This window comes from Lepus europaeus, chromosome X, assembly GCF_033115175.1.
Source record: "Lepus europaeus isolate LE1 chromosome X, mLepTim1.pri, whole genome shotgun sequence".
NCBI classification, from domain to species: domain Eukaryota; kingdom Metazoa; phylum Chordata; class Mammalia; order Lagomorpha; family Leporidae; genus Lepus; species Lepus europaeus.
The window spans coordinates 60,717,325-60,733,270 of record NC_084850.1 but is presented as its reverse complement, the minus strand read 5'-3'; positions in this window follow the sequence as shown (position 1 = coordinate 60,733,270).

Genomic DNA, 15,946 nt, shown 5'->3' with positions numbered 1-15,946 from the left:
TTAAGAAAAACTCAGGCCTTTTGTCTCAGGAATTTCATATCCAGGACTTTTACTTAAGTAGATGGAGATTTTGGTAGAGAGGTTAATTCATTTGGGTTCTATGAATAATCAGAGGACAATCATTAGGAAATAATGGGGTGAAATAAATGATGGGACAGACATATAACATAATGTTATGCAGCCACCAGAAGTGACTTCACAAAGACTTCTTAAAAACTTTTACTTATTTATTTGAAAGGCAGAGCTACAGAGAGGCAGAGAGAGAGAGAGAGAGAGAGAGAGAGAGAGGTCTTCCATCCACTGGTTCACTCCCCAGTTGGCCACAACGGCTGGAGCTGAGCCGATCTGAAGCCAGGAGCCAGGAGTTTCCTTCAGGTCTCCCACGCAGATGCAGGGGCCCAAGCACTTGGACCATCTTCTACTGCTTTCTTAGGTCATAGCTGAGAGCTGGATCAGAAGTGGAGCAGCCAGGACTCAAACTGGTACCCATATGGGATGCTGGCACTGCAGGCGGAAGCTTTATCCATTACACCATAGAACCGGCCCCTTCACAAAGAATTTTTAGTGACACAGGAAAACAAATGATAATAAATTAGATTGTCCAGGTGAAATGGACAAGCTCCTGGAAACAGGCATCTTACCAAAACTGGCTAGAGAAGAAATAGAAAAGAGCAAACCCATAATAATTAAAGATATGCAATCAGTGATCAAAAACCTCCCCTTGTGACATGGACCACCCTTAATACCCATCTTCTAGATTTCACAAATAAGACCAGTGTAAGCAAATAATGAAGGATAGAATTAAAAGGGAGAGAATGATCCTGCGGGGGAAGCAGGACTCACAGCAGACTCATAGAATGGCAAACGCCCCAAACAGCACTCCTGCCTCAGAATCAACCCTTGGGACATTCAGATCTGGCTAAAAGGTCCATGAGAGTCTCACAGGCATGGAAAGCCATGACACAGTGGCAAAAGACAATCTAAATGAAAGATTCTGGTGAACAAGACCCCAGCAGAAGGAACAGGCCATCAAGGAGAGAGGCACCTTTCTCTGAAGGGAGGAAGGAACCTCCACTGTGATACGGCCTTGACTAAACAAGTTCAGAGTCGGTGAACTCAAGGGACTTCCATAGCCTAGACAGCTCATAGCAAGAGTCTCGGGTGATTGCTGACGTCATAAATAAGAGTGCCAATTGTTAAATCAACAACGGGAGTCACTGGGTACATGCTCCCCACGTAGGATCTCTGTCCTTAATGTGTTTTACTATGAAACTTAAAAACACTACTAGTCGAACAATACCCTATACCTTGTGCGGTTGTGTGAATGCAGCCTGTTGAAATCCTTGCTTAGTATATACTAAGTTGATCTTTAGTATATGAAGGTAATTGAAAATGAAACTCGATAAAGGGTGGGATGGGAGAGGGAGAGGGGAGGGCCATGGGAGGGAAGGAGGTTGGGGGGGAAGCCACAACAATACAAAAGTTGCACTTTGTAAATTCACATTTATGAAATAAAAAATTAAAAAAAATACCCATCTTCTTTGTAAAGAAGTCATTTTGGGAAGGAACAAACTTTGAAGTTTGAAACTCAGACCGTGGAGCAACATAACACTGGAGATGGATAAGGTTTGTCTTCACCTCCCCTTTAGATGCTTTTGATGATCTCAGGGGAACTATTTTCTTCTGGTGGCCTCCCAGCAAAATTTTATCTAAGACAATGAACAAGCAAACTACTTTATGCACAGTTGTACTTGGTTGATAATATATATATTTTTTCCTAGGGATATTTGCGTATTAATAGAGGCCAATGCTTTAGCCAACAGAATGAATCTCTAAATGGCCTGATTTTCAAGGTCATTCAATCACCTCTCCTCACCAGTCTTCTATCTCTCTACTCCCCTATGCAAACTGAGCTACAGAACCAACATAACAGATCTACTTGCTATATACCCCGCTGTCCTGCTGCCAAGTGCCTTACACATGCTGAGGAGCCCCAGGATTTCCTTCCATGTAGAAGCCATATTGCCTAACTCCTCAACTCCTTCTCATCTTTCAGGCCCCACTAGGTTCCACCCATACTGGGATTCTTCTTTAATTTATTCATTCAGTCCATGACTATATTTTGAGCACCTACTATCTTTCTGGTAAAGAAAGATACAGGTACAGAAGATATAGTGGTGCGTGAAACACACATGGGCCCTGGTTTCATGGTACTTAGTTTACTGGAAAACACGGACATCAAAGAAGTATAGGCATGCATATGTAACAATTACACATTGCAATACCTGATGTGAAGGAAGAGAACGGGTGCAGAGAGAGAGAATTATGATCCCAGGGAAGCAACTCCCTTGAGTAGCCTAGCTGTCCCCGACCTCTCCTTAATTGAAGTCTGGGAAGCCTGAGTGTTCAGACCCCGCATTCAAATACGTATTTGACATGCTGTGTATGCCAAACCCTATGCAGTGACAATACCAGGTACCTCCTATTGAAGTTACTATGCATCAGGCACTGTGCTGTTCACTTTCTGTAAGTCCCCACATTTAATCCTTAGCACAAATCTATGGAGGGCAGACATTGTGGCATAGTGAGTTAAGCCACTGCCTGGGACACCATATTGGAGTGACAGTTGAATCCAGGCTACTTTATTGCCAATGGATCCTGGGAGGCAGTAGGTGATGGCTTAACTTTTCGGGTCCCTGTCACCCATGTGGGAGACTCACATGGAGTTCTGGGCTTCTGGCTTGCCCTGGCTGTTGTGGCCATTTGGAGAGTGAACTAGCAGATGGGAGATCTCTCCCCTCACCCCTTCTCTCTCCTTGTCACTCTGCCTTTCACGGGCATTTTAAAAAACGAGTCCATGAGAGAAGTCACGGCGTGGTTCGGCTACTTCCCCAGGGTCGCTCGTATCGTTAGTGTCAAGGATGGGATTCAAATCTGGGTTTTCTGGATCTTGGGTCCGCCCACTCAACCACAACACTGTATTGTATTGTATTCTGTAGGATGCATGCTTGTGGTGTGTGTGTATTGGGGAGTGCTCACTGTTGAAGAGATCAGCCAGGGATCGGCCATCATGGCCTGACCAGATCATGCCATACTCTCTAGTGCTGTCTTTGGTGCCCAGGGGAATGGGAAAGAAATTCACCTTGCTGGGGGCATGGGGGCATGGGCACTGGGGCTCACAAGCCACAGGATCACACTTCAGCTGGGTGTTGGATGAATTAGTGTCTGATGGAGTGGAAGGGACAGAGAAGCCTTGAGAACAGCCCGTCCAAAGGCACAGAAATGGAAAGAACATGATGTTGGAAGAAGGGGCAGTCTGCTGTGACTCTGCGTAGGGTTTGGGCTAGAGGTGGGAGGCCAGGCCACGCCGAGTTGTTTTCTTTTCACATTTGGAATACATATATCTTCTTGTCCCAGGAAAGGAGACCATTTCTTCATGTGGGAACCAAAGCCTGCCATTGAGGAGGACTAGAGACAGGAGGCCACGTGCCATCCCTCTGCTTTCCAGAATGCAAGATGGTCATCGCAGGAAGCATGATACAACTGTTGAAGGCACAGGCTAATCCTCCTCCTAGCGGCACAGGCACACTGGGTTCTAGTCCCAGTCGGGGCGCCGGATTCTGTCCCGGTTGCTCCTCTTCCTGTCCAGCTCTCTGCTATGGCCCGGGAGGGCAGTGGAGGATGGCCCAAGTGCTTGGGCCCTGCACCCCATGGGAGACCAGGAGAAGCACCTGGCTCTTGCCTTTGGATCAGCGCGGTGCGCCGGCCGTGGCGGCCATTGGAGGGTGAACCAACGGCAAAGGAAGACCTTTCTCTCTGTCTCTCTCTCACTGTCCACTCTACCTGTCCAAAAAAAAAAAAAAAAAACCAAAAAAACTGTTGAAGGCAAACTCACTCTCCGACCTAAATTGTGAGACGAGTCATGGCTGGCTCGGTTGTGAGGCAGTATAAAAATGGAAAATCATGCTAGAAAATTAACTAGTGAACGATCCGCACCCCCTCAGCTCTTACAACTCGTTTCAGTGACTAGACAGTGGGCACAATGTTCCTTAACAGAACTAGTTCAGATTTTAGGGAATGTGCTGTTCCAGGCCTCTGTTTTCCGGTATCGGCCACCGTATGCACGAATGTGCTGAGCACAGACTGCGTACCTCAATTTCCTCATCTGCAGCCTAGGCCCTGTAATAGTCCCCACCTCACAGCCATGTTGGGAGGATTAAACGAAAGCTGGGCTAGAAATCAAGCTCTTAGCACAGAGCCTGGCCCACCATAAGCCTCCTCTCCATGAATGTCAATATGATTACTGAGAGCGTTTGATTGGGTGTGAGTGGTTTGGTTTTGCAATAGTAAACTAAGAGATATTTGGTTGGCGAGCGGGTGGGGGGGGGTAAAAGAATCTCCCCGTTTCCAATACTCCTAAACACAGACAGCCTTATCAGATTAACCACGCTGGAATTACTTTAATCATTACGAACTTCAGAGAGATTGCTAACTTGTCATGAAACAACCGTCATCTCCCCTGGATTGCTTCTTGATCTAGGGAAAGCCCAAATATCCTCCAAATCGGAAGCAGATTTCTCCATGGAAATCAGGCCATATCAACTTAAAACTGAGCCAGCCACGCCTTCTTGCTTCCTCTCTCTCTCTCTCTCTTTTTTTTTCTTGGCCTCCAGAAGAATTCCACTGACTCTCAGTACTGGTCTCAGCATTAACCCCCTCATGGCTCTGCTCCTGTACATGGATGCACCTCATTAAATTTGGTCCTTTTAACTATGACATGGCCAGATCGGAAAGAGTGTTAGGTAACAGGGTCGCAGTCCTCGCTCTCATTTTACAAAGGAGAATGCCCCGGAAAGGGGGAAGGGCCGGTGTACCCAAGAACACATGTTGAGTTTGTGGCAGAGCCATTCTGAGGACCCGGAGGCTTTGCAAAGACAGTCCTGCATTCGTTCTCTAGGTTTAGGCGGCAGATGATACCCGGTGTCGAGAGCAAGGTTGAAATGATTGGCCAGGAACATCTCCTGCATTTCAATTAAAATCATCTTGAGATTGGCCAAGTGTGACCATGAACTCACCCACTGTGACTGTCCCAGAGCAGCATTTCAGGACCCCCAGCCTGACCCAGCAGCAGAGCAGGAGCGAAGCCTGACTTTGGCACATGTTCAACACATCTTTCCCTTTTCAATGGAATATTTTGGCACCCCATAAATGTCACTGGGGAGAGCAATTACACAGTCAGGGAGAGACGCTAGCCTGACAAACTGTCTTATTGTTTTACAGAGACCTGCGAATGGTCGTTGCTCGATAAACATTTGTTGAACTGAGATTCATATAGCTTTGGAGGGGAACTCGTCCCCGCGGTGTGGATGAAAATGTGTGCTGGACCCTGCCTGGAGAAAATCCTTGAGAGCCCACTCACCAAGGGGAGGTGAGTTCATGTTTGCCAGATGTTGAGGAAAAACAGGCCTAGACTCCCAGGGAAGCGAGAGGAGCACACTTCATCCTTATGTCAGCATAAGGACATAGGTTCCTCAGCAGTACTGCTAGGGCCAATGTAACCTTAGATTATAAAAAGTGTGTGTGGGCCAGTGCTGTGGTGTAGCAGGTAAAGCCGCTGCCTGCAGTGCCCGCATCCCATTTGGGCACCGGTTCGAGACCTGGCTGCTCCACTTCCGATCCAGCTCTCTGCTATGGCCTGGGAAAGTAATAGAAGATGGCCCAAGTCCTTGGGCCCCTGCACCCACATGGGAGACCCAGAAGAAGCCTCTGGCTCCTAGCTTCTGATTGGCACAGCTCTGGCCATTGAACTAGCAGATGGAAGACCTCTTTCTCTGTAACTCTGCCTTTCAAATAAACAAATAAATCTTTTATAAAAAAAAAAAAAACTGTGCAACCAATCACTTCCACGTGGTTTGTAGGGTTGTTTCTGGTTTAGCTTTGGTAGGTTTTGTAGAAGTCTTTTTTTCCCACCCTGTAGCTTCATTATTAGAGAGAATAGCCCCTACTCATCCACGTTTAGACCCAGGGCTTCTTAGTTTCAGCAGGGGAGGATTTAGGCAGTTTAAGAGCTGTTGCTAAGTCTTCATATGGCTATATCAACTCTTAGGAGCCATTTGCCAGTGCAAGTGCAGGTACTCCCCAGAGTGCCTGCGTATTTGTGGGCTCCTATGAGATGCGAATGCAGAAATCTGCTCAGTCATTCCTTTAAATGACAACTTTATTGAGATGTTACTCAGATATACAGTTTACTCCATTAAGGCAGATAGTTCGGTGTTTTTGGGGGGAGGTTGTTTATATTCTCAGGGCTGTTCAACCATCACCACTACCTAATTTCAGGACATTTTCATTACTCCAAAAGGAATTCTTGTACCCATTAGCAGTCACTCTCCATTGCTTCCTCCCCCAGCACTTGGCAACCACTTTCTACCTCTACAGCTCTGCTTATTCTGAACATTTCATATCAGTAAAATCATGCAATATTTAGCCTTTCTGATCTCATGCCATGTTCCAGTAATGAGCCCCCTCTGTTATCCCTGAGCGCTTTTGTCCCCATCATCTTCTGGGTAACAAGCACAAGAGAAGAGTCTGTTATGATGGGGGAGTTAAGAATGTACCCAGGCTCAGTAGGATGTGAAAAGTTGGCATCACAAAGGGTATCATCACTCTCTTGCCCAATCCAGGCTTCAGTGCCCAGGGAGACCTGGGGTGGTGGAAACAGGGTGCCGACCCCCAGGGCCAATGCTTCCCAGGTGCTGTCGCATAGCTGAGGCCTCCCAGATCTAGCTCCACAGCCTGTTAGGGAGTAGCCCCATGTCTAGTCCTCACCCAGATCAGACTAGAAGGCAAACAGAGCTGCTCAGAGTCCTTGTTAGCAGGCAATATAAAGCGACCCAATGCCAAGATACGGTTGATGGTAAAAGCATCACGTTTCTTGTCCTGGTCACCATGGCAATCGAGACAGTCTCTAATCTCAAGTAAACATCTCCAGTCACGCTCTGCTTCTTTCTCTCTTCTTTGAGGCAGTTTGATTTTATTGAAAATGCTGGAGGATGAGACGATTGGAGAGTTGGCCCAATGTGATCTGCCCCATCTTAGGATGCCCTAAGGAGATGCAGACTTTGCAGTTACAGGAATCAGTCTCAAGCTACCTACTTGGCTAGAGTGCTTTGTTTCACTTGAGTGCTCACTGCCCACAGGACACAGCTGGCACATAACACCCCCTTGCCCCACCCCACCTCCAAGCAGAGCCCCCCGGTCTTGTTCTTCTCCTAGAGGCAGTATCACAGTTGTAGTTTCCCTAGCTGGAAACTCCACTATCACCTTCACACCTTCCTTCCCTCTGTTCTTAACAAGGCACCGGTTTTTAGAATTTGTCACCTTGGTAACAGGCCTTCTGGACTTTCGACCTCTAGTCCTGCCTCTTTGCACACCAGCCTCCGCACTTCCATCGGAGTCCTGTCGGGCATTACTTTTAGCATGTCGTAATCATGCTCACAAACTCGAGGATGCCCTACCACATCGCCTACTTCAGCAATCAACTGGGCGCCTCAGCCCCATGGATCAGTTCCCACTTGTTGGCAAAGTCTCCATCTGGGCCCTCTCCCTGCTCATGCTTCTTAGAACTCAGGAACCAAACTGTCAACACCCCTCCTTCCACGACACATGCACACACACATACACATACATACATACACACGCATACATGCACATATACACAAACGCATGCATGCACCATCCGTTTGTGACCCCAAGCTTCAGACAGTGTCCCCTACAAAATGTGCAGTCAACTCATTTATTGAGGACCCATTGCTAGGTGCTACATCTCCATCTTATCCAACCCACGGTAGCAAATGGTGATCACAAAGAAAGAAACTGAGGCTCAGAGAGGTTAGGAGAATTGATTAAGCACCAGAGTTGGCCTTGGAGGTGAGATCTACTCTGATTCCAATGACATTTAGCCACCAAGTTACTGACCAACAGTATTGAGGTCAAACTTCTCCCAGCATTCAAAACTTTCCATCAACCAACCTCACAACTCCCTGATACACCCCATCTGCTCCAGTCATTGCTTTCAGCTGGGCAATCTTGTGTCCCCAACTGCTGAAAAAAGATCCCTCAGGGCAAAGGCCTTGCTTACATTGGGGTCCTTCCCAAGGCCTTGAGAACATGCAAAACATCAGTTCTCGTAGGATAGGCTCAAAGTGACTAAAACACAGCCCAAGAACAAGCAAGCCTTGCAGAACAGTGTTGCACAAAGGAAAGACCTGTGTGGACACCTCTGACTACAAGTGAAGAGCAATCCTTTTTGTGTTTGCAAGAGTCAACTATGAACGTTTCAAGAAGAAATCCCAATCCAAACTTGGAGGGGAAGTAATAAAACAGAAAATGAATTGGAATCTCCATGGAAAGACATAGAAGAAACAGGGCCTCTGGTGAGGGACCCTGGGAAGGAATAGATATGGGGGGGCCGGCGCTGTGGCTCACTTGGCTAATCCTCTGCCTGTGGCGCTGGCATCCCATATGGGTGCCAGGTTCTAGTCCCGGCTGCTCTTCTTCCAGTCCAGCTCTCTGCTGTGGCCCGGGAAGGCAGTGGAGGATGGCCTAAGTGCTTGGGCCCTGCACCCGCATGGGAGACCAGGAGGAAGCACCTGGCTCCTGGCTTCGGATCGGCGCAGCGCCGGCCGTAACAACCATTTGGGGGGTGAACTAACGGAAGGAAGACCTTTCTCTCTCTCTCTCTCTCTCTCTCTTTCTCTAACTCTGTCAAATAAAAATAAATAAATAAATAAATAAATAAGAAACTGTGTGAAAAAAAAAAAAGGAATAGACATGGGAAGGAGGCTTTCCCCTTTATTCTTTTCTGTGTTTATTGAGTTTTGAATCATGGAGTTACAGTAAACATTTACAAAGCAAATGAAAAGAAAAACAATTTTAAAGAAAAAAAAACTGCATAGCTGAGTGAGATATAGGATGGCATGTTTTTTTTTTTTGTTTGTTTGTTTGTTTTAACAGGCAGAGTTAGACAGTGAGAGAGAGAGACAGAGAGAAAGGTCTTCCTTCCGTTGGTTCACCCCCCAAATGGCCGCTACGGCCAGTGTGCTGCGCTGATCCGAAGCCAGGAGCCAGGTGCTTCCTCCTGGTCTCCCATGTGGGTGCAGGGCCCAAGCACTTGGGCCATCCTCCACTGCCTTCCCAGGCCACAGCAGAGAGCTGGACTGGAAGAGGAGCAACCGGGACAGAATCCATTTTAACTTCTTGTCCTGAAATGGTTTCATGTATGGTACCCTATTGGACAAATCTCAGATTGCTGCCTCTGCCTCTGGAGTCCGGGGCCAGAACTCAAAGGTGCAAGGTATATGTCTCATGCATTCCAGAGCATCACAGATTCCAACTGCTTCCCCCGGCTGGACCACAGGCTTTGTTTATGCTTCAGAACCAATAGACCTCACAAATCTGCATGTTGTGGAAACGTACAGTAAGGAATCAGACATGATATCCAGCAACTCTGCAGGAAGGTGAATTTTTCTGTCACACTCAGAGGTACCCCCCGGCCCCAGTAGCTGGAATTACTCATGTGGGACTATCTGGGAACCTGGGCCTGAGCAGCAGCCTCATGACTTGACTAATAGTTGCCATGTGGCAATGGTAAGACATTAACACAAAACAGGCCCTTGATCTCTCTTAGCCACAGTCCTTGGAATCTCCCTGAGAAGATTCTTGCTGGGTTTACAGATGAGATGCATCAGGTTGGCCAAGGCAAATTGTTTGCTCCTGTTGCCTGGTAAAACAATCAAAGGATTTTCTTGGTTGAGAGAGCTTGAGTTACATCAGTTAAAGTGTATAAAGTAAATGACATTGTGAAATTCTTACATGTGCTTTGATATTGGGACCTACTGCATTGCCCCTGTAGGGTAAATAGAAGTCACTTTCCCAGGACTTTAAATCCCCCTCCCTTCAAAGCCCTCTTTTCCCATCTTCACCCCCAGGCCTGATGTATTTGTAAGTTTTCTAAGTGCCATTGATGCTACAACCAAGTTCAAGTGTGCAGTACCTTCTCATCCCTGTGACATACTGCCTATATCTTACTTTGCATAAATCTGCAGTCCTACAAAATACCTTAATCAACACAAGCTTGTCTCTAGACATAATGATACTTAGAAAATCAATGCCCTTTGCATCCTCAAATAGCCCAAATATCTAGGAACTGGAAAGAGATCAATGAGATCAAATACAGGCTAAAGGACATAAAGCTAAGAGGAAGTACAATTCTTTGGGGATTCAATGCTAGTGAATAGCTAGTGCTATGGGCCTTGCTGTGTGCCTATTGTTTTGGGTACAACAAATGAGACACAATCTTGGCCACTCAAGAAGACTGAGTGGCTGTTCCCAGAGCCAGAGAGAAAGGAGACTTTGACACCTGAAGAGGAAAACAGACAGATAGGTTGCCACTTCCTCTAATCCAGAGTTGCTTAAGTGAGGCTTGAGGATTGCTACTGCTCCTCAGGGGGTTGGTTGCAAATACTGCTAAAATTGAAAGTATGATTGCACAGCTATCCCAAGGGCATTTTTTTTCCTGGCAAGAAAGTCTAAACCTCCCCCTTGGGAGTCCTTATCGATGTTCCACGCATAATTTGGGAGCAGGGAAGGAAGAGAAGTGGGGGTATCTGGCTAAGAGAATCGAGGGTTCACACATCCTCTACCTACCCCACCCCCAAATTCTCAGGCTGTCAATCCTATTTGGTTGCTTCAAGGGAAAAGTGAAACTGAGGGTGCAGAGCTGGGGACTTATAGGGCCCATGTGCAGGCACAGGTGCAGGCAGGCGGAAAGAGCAGTGTGCTCCCTTGGGGCTTGAGGAAGTCGAAGCCCTTACTGGTGCTGTCCCAGGGAAGAAAGGAAGATGGCAATCCCTTAGATTGGTTAGCCTCCAGGATGCCTGCCCCCAAAGAACAGTGCACAGATGCACATGGGCACGAGGCTGGGCAGGTCTAACCCAGGGCAAAGGCCTCACACTGCTAGTGAAGCAACATTAAGGTGTTCTTCATTCCCATGATTGGGAGCTGCCAGTGTTCTGAGGACCTTTATGCCAATTTTCCACTCGGCCCTCGAGCCAGGGGGCTGAAGTCTATTACAGTTGTAACAGAAACTCCAGTGGACTGCTTCCCCCTCTTGTGCCCTTCCTAGCCCCTTGTCCTCCATCAAAAATCTCCTCTAGGCCAATTTATCTCGACATCCTGCTCTGTGGGTGGAAAAGACTTAGTCAACACTAAGTGTATCTAATCCCAGGTGCCTCCTCCCAGAGATGATGGAATCAGTGAAAAGCCCAAAGTTCTGCATGCGTGGGTGTGGGGAGACCTTTTCCCCTTGTGGCCCTCAACCCGAGTTTCATCATCTTCGAATCAGTCACCAGAGCAGCAGGCCTCAAATGAGGGTTGCATTTCATTTTCCAAAATTTGGCTAAAAATGTACACCTCTGAGACAAAATCAGCAAGGGTTAGAGATGAACGCAGAATCATCAACCAAGTGGATCGAATTGACATTAAAGGCGCCGCACCCACTACAGCAGGCACACATGGAACACTCACCAAGATGGGCCAGATTCTGAGTCACAAGACAAGTCTCAAAATGTTTAAAATAATTGAAATTCCAGAGTGTACTTTCCGGCTATCATGGAATCAAGCTAGAAATCAGTCTTAGAGCAATAACAAGAAAATATTTAAATGCTGTCCTTGGGAAGTACACGACACATTTCTAAGTAATCCATGGGTCAAAGAGGAAGAGTCAAGGGAAATTAAAAAATATCTTAAATGAAATGAAAATACAGTATATCCAAATCTGTGGGCCACAGCCCATGGAAGGCTGAGATGGAAATTTATAGCGTTAAACATTTGTATAAAAAGGAAGAAAGAACTCAAATCAATAATCTAAGCTTCTACTTCAAGAAATATAAAAGAAGAGTAAACTTAAAGCAGGAAGAAGGAAATTATAAAAATTATAAAAACAATGGAATTGAAAAACAAAATAGGAAAAAGCAATAACACCAAAAGCACGTGCTCTGAGAAGAGCCATGAAAAAGACAAACCTCGAGCAGATTGACGAGGAAAGAAAGAGAAGATACAAATGACCAACATCAGAAATGAAATAGGCGATTTCAATACAGACGCTGCAGATTTCAAAGGAATAATAACAGAATACTTCCAACAACTCTACACATAAATTTGACAATTTAGGTGAAATGGATCAGTTCCTTGAAAACCACAAACTGCTAATAGTCACTTTAGATGAATTACATAACCTGAATAGCCTTATTGTTATTAAAGAAATTGGATTAGTAATTTAAAACATGCCACAAAGGAAAGCCCAGTCCCAAATTGCTTCCTGGGTGAATTTTACCAAACATTAAGAAAAAAAAAATAATGCCAGTTCTACATAATTGGCTTCAGAAAATAAAAGAGGAGCACTTTCAACTCACTTTATGAGGCTAGCATCATCCTGATATGCAAAGCAATGCTGCCCTTTCATCTGTGTGCTACCAAAGACAGGCCTAGGGCCAACAGTCCAGATGACTCTCCATTATCTATTTTAAATGTGTGGGGGAGGGGAGGCAAATGAGATTAGAAGTGCAAGTCATTTACCAAAAACTTTGGGATCAGAACTCTGATTCTCAACTGGGCAATTTTTCCCCCTAGGGAAATCTGGAGACATTTTTTTAAAAGGCTATTTATTTATTTGAAAGGCAGAGGGACAGAGAGAGAGAGAGAGAGAGAGAGAGAGAGACAGAGAGAGTGAGCTCAACAAAGAGATCTTCCATCTGCTTATTCATTCTCCAAACGGCTGCAACAGCCAGGTTTGGGCCAGGCCAAACTCAGGAGCCAGGGGCTTCATCCTCATCTCCCACATGGGTGGCAGGAACCCAACACTCGGGCCATCATCTGCTGCCTTCTCGGATTTATTAGCAGGAAGCTGGATCAGAAGCAGAGCAGCTGGGACTCGAATGGGCACTTCTATGCGCTGCCAGTGTCCCAAGCTGTGGCTTAACCTGCTGCACCACAACCACTGCTCCTGGAGACAATTGTGGTTATTGTGAGTGGGATGGGGCTGTGCTGCTGACATGTAGTGGGTAGAGGACTAGGGATGCTGCTAAACATCCTCCAATAAACAGCAGCGATGGGCATTTGGTACAGCAGTTAACATGCTGCTAGGGACACTTGAATCCCACATGGTAGTGCCTACCTTGAGTCCTGACTCTGCTTCTGACCCAGCTTCCTGCTAAGGCACACCCTGGGAGGCAGCAGGTGATGTTTGGGTTCCTGCCACCCACATAGTAGACCTGGATAGAAATTCTGGCTCCTGGCTTTGGCCTGGCCCTAACCTGGCTATTTTTCTCATTTGGGGAGTGAACTAGCAGATGGAAGATCTCTTTCTTTCTTTGCCTTTCAAATAAAATGAAAATAAATAAATTTTTTTTTAATTTTTAAGAGATTTTTTATTTATCTATTTGACAGGTAGAGTTACAGACAGTGAGAGGGAGAGACAGAGAGAAAGGTCTTCCTTCCGTTGGTTCACCCCCCCAAATGGCCACCATGGCCAGAGCTATGCCGATCTGAAGCCAGGAGCCAGGTGGTTCTTCCTGGTCTACGAGAGTGCAGACGACCAAGGACTTGGGCCATCCTCCACTGCCTTCCCGGGCCACAGCAGAGAGCTGGACTGGAAGAGGAGCAGCCGGGACTAGAACCCGGCACCCATATGGGATTCCAGTGCCGCAGGTGGAGGATTAGCCAAGTGAGCCACAGCGCCGGCCCCCAAAAATTTTAAAAAGTATTTATCCACTCCCAAATGTCAACAATGCCAATGTTGAGAAACTCTGCATTACAGAGAAGGAAAAGAATGAGGCCCAGAACTATCCTGAGTGGTGAAGAGCCCCCTAAATTCATCGGTTGAAAGGTAATCCCCAATGTGATAGTATTAAGACATGGTTAATTCCCACGGGCTCTGTCCTCGTGAATGGGACTAGTGCCATCATGGTTTGGATGTGGCTTGGCTGTGTCCCCCAGAGGTTCATGTGCAGGAAGCTTGGTCTCCAGTGTGATGATGTTGAGAAGCTGTATTGTGACATAGCCAGGGGGCTAGCATCGTGATTCCACCAGAATCATGAACCAAATAAACCTCTTTGTAAAGCACCCGACATCAGGTATTCTCTTGTGGTAACAGGAAACAGACCAGGACGCTGTCCTTATAAAGGCGATCAAAGGGAGCCCTCTAGTCTTTTTTTTCCCACTCCCCTTTTGCCCTTCTGTGTGAGGACCCCGCATTTGCCTTTTCTGCCACAAGAGGGCACTACAAGAAGGTACTCGCACCAGACTGCGTGCTGGTGCTGTGATCCTGAACTCCCCAGCCTCCAGAACCGTGAGAAAGCAGATTTCTGCTCCTTTATAAATTGCTCAGTTTCAGAAGTTTTGTTTTTTTTTTTATGCGAGCACAAAAAGTCTAAGACAAGATGAGAAATTGCTTTGCTACAATGTCCTGCAGAAGCATTTAGACTCATATGCCTTTGCCCCCTTAATCTCCTACAGATTACCAATGGTATATCATGGGTAGTCGTTCTCGTTCTTCCGGAAAAATTAGTGAGGAAGGTGCACTATAATAGTAAGAAGTCCGATTCATAGACTTTTTTAAACTTTTATTTAATAAATATAAATTTCCAAAGTACAGGTTTTTTTTTAATTTTTTTTTTGACAGGCAGAGTGGACAGTGAGAGAGAGACAGAGAGAAAGGTCTTCCTTTTACCGTTGGTTCACCCTCCAATGGCCGCCGCGGTAGGCGCGCTGCGGCTGGCGCACCGCGCTGATCCGATGGCAGGAGCCAGGTGCTTCTCCTGGTCTCCCATGGGGTGCAGGGCCCAAGCACTTGGGCCATCCTCCACTGCACTCCCTGGCCACAGCAGAGAGCTGGCCTGGAAGAGGGGCAACCGGGATAGGATCGGTGCCCTGACCGGGACTAGAACCCGGTGTGCCGGCGCCGCAAGGCGGAGGATTAGCCTAGTGAGCCGCGGCACCGGCCCAAAGTACAGTTTATGGATTACAATGGCTTTTCCCCCCATAACTTCCCTCCCACCCACAACCCTCCCATCTCCCGCTCCCTCTCCCATTCCATTTGCATCAAGATTCATTTTCAATTATCTTTATATACAGAAGATCAATTTAGTATATACTAAGTAAAGATTTCAACAGTTTGCACCCACACAGAAACACAAAGTGTAAAATACTTTTTGAGTACTAGTTATAGCATTAATTCACATAGTACAACACATTAAGGACAGAGATCCTACATGGGGAGTAAGTGCACAGTGACTCCTGTTGTTGACTTAACAAATTGACACTCTTGTTTATGGCGTCAGTAATCACCCTAGGCTCTTGTCATGAGTTACCAAGGCTATGGAAGCCTTTTGAGTTCGCCGACTCCGATCTTATTTAGACAAGGTCATAGTCAAAGTGGAAGTTCTCTCCTCCCTTCAGAGAAAGGTACCTCCTTCTTTGATGGCCCATTCTTTCCACTGGGATCTCACTCGCAGAGATCTTTCATTTAGGTGGTTTTTTTGTTTGTTTGTTTTTTGGTTTTTTTTTGCCAGAGTGTCTTGGCTTTCCATGCCTAAAATACTCTCATGGGCACTTCAGCCAGATCCGAATGCCTTAAGGGCTGATTCTGAGGCCAGAGTGCTGTTTAGGACATCTGCCATTCTCGATTCATAGACCTTTTTTTAAAAAAAGATTTATTTCTTTATTTGAAAGAGTTACACAGAAAGAGGAGAGGCAGAGAGAGAGAGAGAGAGGTCTTCCATCCACTGGTTTACTCCCCAATTGGCTGCAACAGCTGGAGCTGAGCCAATCAGAAGCCAGGAGCCAGGGGTTTCTTCCGGGTCTCCCATGCAGGTGCAGGGGCCCAAGGACC